Source organism: Nicotiana tomentosiformis, chromosome 9 (assembly GCF_000390325.3).
Source record: "Nicotiana tomentosiformis chromosome 9, ASM39032v3, whole genome shotgun sequence".
Classification (NCBI taxonomy): domain Eukaryota; kingdom Viridiplantae; phylum Streptophyta; class Magnoliopsida; order Solanales; family Solanaceae; genus Nicotiana; species Nicotiana tomentosiformis.
The window spans coordinates 62230776-62238154 of record NC_090820.1 but is presented as its reverse complement, the minus strand read 5'-3'; the positions used below and the strand labels follow the sequence as shown (position 1 = coordinate 62238154).

At 34.6% G+C, this 7379-nt stretch overlaps 1 long non-coding RNA gene across 1 annotated transcript; it reads left to right on the top strand.

Annotated features, from left to right (window-relative positions):
- Nucleotides 1–5017: 5017 nt before the first annotated feature.
- On the top strand, nt 5018–6913 carry LOC138899401 (uncharacterized). The gene is made up of 3 exons (XR_011410933.1): nt 5018–5093; nt 5439–5526; nt 6731–6913. It is a non-coding gene; the product is annotated as an uncharacterized lncRNA (long non-coding RNA).
- Nucleotides 6914–7379: the final 466 nt, after the last annotated feature.

Below are 7379 nucleotides of genomic sequence, written 5' to 3'. Positions count from 1 at the left end.
AGTGGTTTAGCGACGGAAGACGGTCATCGCTAAACACTGTTATTTTTGTAGTTCCCCTTGTAGGTTTAATAAGAGCAATACTTTTCTCAATTACCACGTTCGAGTCTATTAATAACTATTGGTTTAGTTAGGTCATATTGAGCAATCGTTGGCAACTACTCCCTCCGATCCACAATAAGTGATCAATTTGCTTTTTTATTTTGGTCCAAAATAAGTGTCCATTTATATAATCAAGAAAAAATTCAATGTGTTTTTTCAAAATTACCCTTATGTACGTATCTCTAAAAAGTCTTTTACTCCTCACATTAACTATGCTGGAACATTTAATTAAGGATAGTTTAGTCACACTAACTATTTTTGTCTAGAATATTGTATTTTCTTAATGGATGTGCCCAAAACAAATTGGTCACTTATTATGGACATGAGGGAGTATTCTATTAATATATATATATATATATATATATATATATATATATATATATATTAAAGGAATAAAGTTACCATATATAATTGGCATTATGGTTAAGCCAAGTGAAAATCTAATAAATGTCAATAGTATATAGTAACTTTATTCTATATTTGTCTATGTTAGTCAAATACAAATATAGTATAATATATATATATATATATATATATATATGACAACGAATTTCTTCTTATGTTTCATCTTTGTTGAGTATAAAAAATTTGGAAGCTAATTTCATCGATTCCAAATATATTTTTCAACTCAAATACATATATTATAAGATAAGGGTATCTTAGAATATATCTTTTTATTTACATTGTGTGCCGTTTTTAAAAAATCACTATTACTAACAAACTGATATGATATTCGAATTTGAATTTAAATGCAATTTGAGTAGTTTGCATTGAGGTTAATTCAAGCATGGTGTCGAAAAATAAACTACTTGGCATTTTTAAGACAATATATGCAGTGTTATATAATAGCAATCAACTAATTTAACATTTAATTATTCAAAGAATAATATTTTTGTATATATAGGGTATTGAAAATTCAAAATTAGTGTCTAGAGATATCGATAAACTTAAAATGAAGTTATACTGAAATAAGGTTTTTCCGGCTAAAAAATCATTTAAATTTTTAGATAGCCGATTAAAGTGAATTTTAAATTAAGGATAATATCTTCACTTGCGTCACTATAAAGATAATCATTATTGAACTATATATATATATATATATATATATATATATATATATATATATATATAAAGTTTTAGAAATTCGAATTTCAAAATAGAAATATTTTTGAAAGATAATATCATACTAAATAAGAGTTCAAGTTGTAGTAAAAGAGTCACGTCGTATTCAAAGAATCGTTTATATTGTGGCAACCTTTGTGCTTTGCCATAAATATGAGTTATTATTTCTCTTTGTGCCTATTTTTCGGTTCCAATGATATCAATGAGAATAGTGCAAAAATAAAATTATCACTACGAGATTTGAGAAAATGTTAGTCTTTTTTCATGTAGTGTTTCTTAATTAATATATAACGATTATCTATAATTATTTAGAAGGTTTAAATTTGAAGGTTATTAACATATAATTCAAATAACTCAGATATTTAGCATGGTTAATATCAAATATCAAAATGGACTCATATTGGAAAAAAATAATTCAATGGCTAAAGAATTTTAAAATGTTTTAGATAGCCAACTAAAATGAATTTTGAATTAAGGATAATATGTTCACTTACATTATTATAAAAGTAATTATTATTGAAAAATAAAGTTTTAGAAACTAAAATTTTTTAAAATTTTTTTTAAAAAAAAAATATCAACACACCTAATAAGAGTTCAAATAGTAGTAAAAGAGTTAAGTAGTATCCAAAGAGTCATTCATAGTTTCAACATTTAATTGTTTTGCCATAAATATGAGTTATTATTTTGCTTCCTGACTATTTTTAGGATCCAATGGCATCGATGAGAATGGTATAAAAAAAGAAAAATAGAAGAAATGACTAATTTGTTTTCATGTAATATTTTTTATTAATACCCAATGACTATTTATATTTACCGAGAAAGTTTAAATTTTAAAATTATTTACATATAATCCAAATAACTTCAATATTTGACATGATTAGTGTCCGCGCATCCGCGCGGGTACTAATACTAGTTAATATAGATAAATGTGAACATGCCTTGGCAGTTATTTTGTTAATTAAAATGTTATGAATAGGGCGATTCAAAACATGCACCCAAATCAGGAAAATACCAACAGTCGTGTCAATTATGAGAAGCCATCTGAAAAAACCAAATTAGGTGGCAAAACGTGCCTATAAATAATAGGGTTATAATACAGTATAAAATAACTAGAAAATTACTACTTCATATTCTTCAAACAATAAGTAGAATATAATGCCTCTTAGGCCAAGGCCTATCCCAGATGCCCTATTCATAAGAGCCGCCATTGATAGGCTCATCCGCGAGTCGACAAGAGATAAACAACATACACAGAATTGCACGTATGCTGCGGGTACTGCTGCATAGGGTAGGTGAGCACATCAACAATTACGCCAGCCCTCTAAATTCCCCTCCCTGCGACCCTTCCCTAAGTAGTTTAATGTATTAAAAATAGAGCACTCATTATGACTCCTCTTAGTATTAATGAAAATTTTAGTTTCGGCTATATTCCATGTCTCGTCGCATGTCTATTTTCTTTTCTATTGTTTTATGAAGAAGAATCTGGAAAACAATTAAGGAAAAAAAGATAAAGAACTAGTCCAATGGAAAATATTACAATGTTCAACTGGACTTGAAGCTCTAGTAGACACCAAAATAACAAGTACCGGTAGACGGAGTATCGACCTTGGTTCTTTACTAGTGCGTGAGCCCTAGTTGCGATAAGTGGTGGATAAAATTAATTTGTCTTGCAACTTAGTTTGACATCTAGGGAAACAAAATAATTCTGCGTCGGCATACCAGCCAAAATTATTTAGTTACTCTACATGTCAAAGCCTAGTCACTTGGATTATATGTGATGCTTTTGTGTTAGTTGGAGAAGAATACAGTGGTGGAGTTAACATGATTTTGGCTTTATATAGAGATATGTCTCCATGTCTCTCCGCCCTTGACTGAAATTCAAATTTTAAATTAGAGTAATCTACAGTCTAGACTGTGACGACTCGATAGGTCGTTTTGAGTACTAGCTGTTATTTCTATATTCCGAGACCTCTAATAGCTTCATTTGATATTTATTGATTTGCGTGCATGGTTCGTGCCGTTTTTTGGGAAAGCTTTTACGTAAAATTTTGATAAAAAGTGATTTTTGACTTAAAATGAGGCTAGAGTTAACCACGGTCAATATTTTGGGTAAATGACTTCGCATCGGTGTTTTGACGATTCCGGTAGGTTCGTATGATATTTTTAGACTTGTACGCGTGTTTGGTTGGGGTTCGGGGAAACCTGATCGAGCGCATTTCGGTGTGATATGTGAAAAAGTGTGAAAATTGAGTTTTCAAGTTGAAATCTTGAGTTTTGAGGATTAATTCTTGTTAGTTGATATTATTTTGATGAATTGAGGTGGCGAACAAGTTTTTATAATATTATTATACTTGTGTGCATGTTTGGTTTGGAGCTCGAGGGGCTTGGGTGAGTTTATGAGGCATTGCGGATTGATTCAAAATAGCTGGTGCACTTCAGTTTCTGGTGTTGAACTGCAGGTCTCGCATTTGCGAAGACCTGTTCGCAAACGCGAACTCCACTTTTGTGAAGTTGAGCTCGCATTTGCGAAGAAGGGCTGGGGGCTGGTACCTCGCTTTTGCGAACTGAGTTGGGTTCGTATTTGCGGTCTCAGTGTCACATTTGCGACCATGTGCCTGGTGAGACCAATTTCGCTTTTGTGAAGCTTGCACCGCATTTGCGATGGATGGGGTTTCACAAATGCTAGGGAAATGTCGCATTTGCGACTTCTTCTATCCTGATGCACTAATCGCATTTGCGATGCGTGTGTCGCATTTGTGGACATTGCATTTGCGAACAAGTATTCGCCATTGCGACATCTGCAGTCAGGTAAAAGAGGAGAAAATCAGGACTTTTAGCTCATTTTACACTATTTTTTAACCCTAAACACTTTAAAGGCGATTTTTGAAGAATGTTTTCTTCCCAAATTCATCGGTAAGCATCTTTAAGTAGTTTTCAATCAATTTCAACTACTTTTCATGAGTTTTTAACATCAAATCTTTGAATTTTATGGTAGAAATTAAGGGTTTTGGGTAGAATTTAGGAATTTTATAAAATTGAGATTTAGATCTCAAATTGAGGTCAGATTTCGAAACAAATTACATAACCGGGCTTGGGAGTGAATGGGTAATCAAGATTTGGTCAGGATCTCGGGTTTTGACCAAGCGGGCCCGAGGTTGACTTTTGTTAACTCTTTCAATTTAGTTAAAGATTGAATCATTTTCATTTGTGGGTAGTTTCTAAAGCTTATTTTGAATTGGTTGAACGATATTTGGCTAGATTCGATTGGTTTGGAGGCTTGTTCTAAAGAAAAATTCGTGGTTGAGTATCGATTTGGTTGTGGAAAGAGGTAAGTGTTGTGTTTAAATTTAACTTGATGGAATTAGGACTTGTTTGGTCTATTTGCTATGTGAATTATGTGTGGGGACGACGTATATGCGAGGTGATAAGTATATATGCGTTGTGGGCTAAAGCATGCATGTTAGGTTATTTACCTTTATGTCATTAGTTATACCATGATATATCTCATTATTTTCCTTGATTGCTACATGCCATTAACTGTTATTTAGGCCTTATTTGTTATCTCTCATTTAACTGTTGCTTGTTCTTGTTACATATTCCTTGATCAATATTTTCTTACATGCTATATGCTTTCACCTGTACTAGTTGAATATTTTCACTGTTTCATGCATGTACTTGCCTCTATTGCTTTTACCTTACTTATTGCACGTTATTATGTTATACCCAATTGTAACGACTCGACTAGTCGAAGGGTACTCCTGGTACAGTGTATAAAGTACTCTATTTTGAAGGTTTAAGACATTTTACATATTTTGAGCTACGGAGCTAGGATTGAGGCGAGTTTTGAGGCAATTTTCACTACATAGATTAGGGTAAGTGTTTTCTACTCGATTTTGATTATATTTCATGAATCCATCTTCGATTTTGGCATTTGATTGATGATTTTGAAAGAAAAATTGGGGATTTTTATCTAAAATTTCATAAAGTGAATTTTCGAGTTTTGAACGTCGATTCGGAGTGGGCTTTGAGTGAAACTAGTATTGTTAGACTCATAATTGAATGAGTTGTCAGATTTTGTGAGTTTTGTTGGGTTCCGAGGTGCGGGCCCGAGTTTGACTTTTTGGTTGACTTTGGGATTTTGATTAAAGATTTGACCTTTATCGATTGGGTTAGTTTCCTTTGGCATTATTTGATGTTCTTGAGTTGCTTTTGGCTAGTTTCGAGCCGTTCGGAGGTCGGTACATGCGGGATGGAATTTCTAGAGTATTGTTTGGCTTGCTCGGTATTGGATTCAGCTTGTTCGAGGTAAGTAACACTTCTAAACTTGGTGTTGAGGGTATGAACCCCTGAATATAGTACTATGTGTTTGGTGTTGAGGTTACACACATGCTAGGTGACAGCCGTGTGGGCATGCACCGTGTGAATTATGAGTCGGTCTATTCTGTGGTACTGTGTAGTTACCTAACCTTGTTTCTATCCATGAAATTTCTACGTGCTTGAGTAATTGAGCTGTGATCCATGTTAGAAACCATGTTTAGGCTATATACTTATTCTATTAGGACCCGCTGAGGTCATTTCTGCTGTTGAGTTATCTGCTTAAATTGCAATTACATACTCAGTCATATTCATTCATTTGCATATCATATCTCAGCCTCTGTTATCACTTGTTGTCACATCATGTTATCATTGTTGGGCTGACTGGCATGAGATTTGTGAGGTCGGTAGACTGGAGATGATGATGATTGAGTGAGGCCGAGGGCCTGATTGTGAGTGATATTTATGGTATCGGGCTGCACGTCGCATTAAGCTTTATTGATTCATGCCATGATTGGCCTATATTAGCGCTTGGGCAGGATCCGCCCCTCCGGAGTTTGACATACCAGCAGTGAGCACATGTACCTACTGAGTAAGAGTGCCAAGTGACTGGGAGGACTGAGTGACTGGGAAGACTGAGTGATTGGGAGGACTAAGTGATTGGGAGGACTGAGTGAGGTTGACTACTCCGAGAGCATGAGCACATCAGTTTATCACTATGGTGCATTACACTTGACATGCATACTTGGCATGTAGGCATAGATATGCATTTCTTCATGCGGTACGGTATTGTGACATTCATGACTTCACATGCACATTGACATGTAGGCATAGGGATGTACTTTCCTCATGCCATCTGATAATGAAACATCTTATCTTTGTTTAAAGTTTTGGGAAAAATCACAGTTTTATGAAATACTCACATTTTTGGTGATTTCGGTGAAAGATTTGGGTTTTACTGTTATACCTGAGAAGCATGCCTATTTTTTGTAACTGTGAACGAGCTGAGTATCATATCTTTGAGTATTATTTGTACGGTTTCCATTATATTGTTACGAGTTGTTCCTGACTGTTGGAGTTGGACTTTGACTGTTATCCAAGCTCGTCACTGCTTTCAACCTAAGGTTAGGTTTATTACTTATTGAGTACATAGGGTCGGTTGTATTCATACTACACTTCCGCACCTTGCGTGTAGATTTTGGAGCTGATGTTGCTGTGTATGGTGGGAGATAGCATTGAAGATGTACATGCGTTCCGGTTGTAGTTGCCTCTTGTTCATGGTAGCTGTAGATTTTTAAAAATCTATTTATGCATGTTTCGAACAGATGATGTATTTATTTCATATTAGCTTTGTAAACTCTAAATCTTAGAAGCTCATGATTTGTACTACCAATCATTGGGGAGTTGTATAAATTCAGATATTTCATTTTTGACCCGTATCATTATAGTTATGTTGTGGTTTATTGTTAATTGGCTTACCTAGCGGGTTGGATTAGGTGCCATCACGACTAGTTGGATTTTGGGTCGTGACAAGTTGGTATCAAAGTTCTAGGTTCATAGGTTCTACGAGTCATGAGCAAATGTTTAGTAGAGTCTTGCAGATCGATATGATGACGTCCATACCTATCTTCGAGAGGCTACAGGGCATTTAGGATAAGCTTCCCATCTTTCTTTCCTTATCGTGCGACATTGATTCAGCTTGAAGCATATATCTTTGAATTTCTTCCACTCACCCTTATGCACATGTGAGCGCTCGGTATCAGATGTACATTGATGGCTTGTGGATTCCATGGATGAGGTGCGAGGGGTGTTTTTTGTGTTTTGGTGATGGGCTAGTCTGGAGG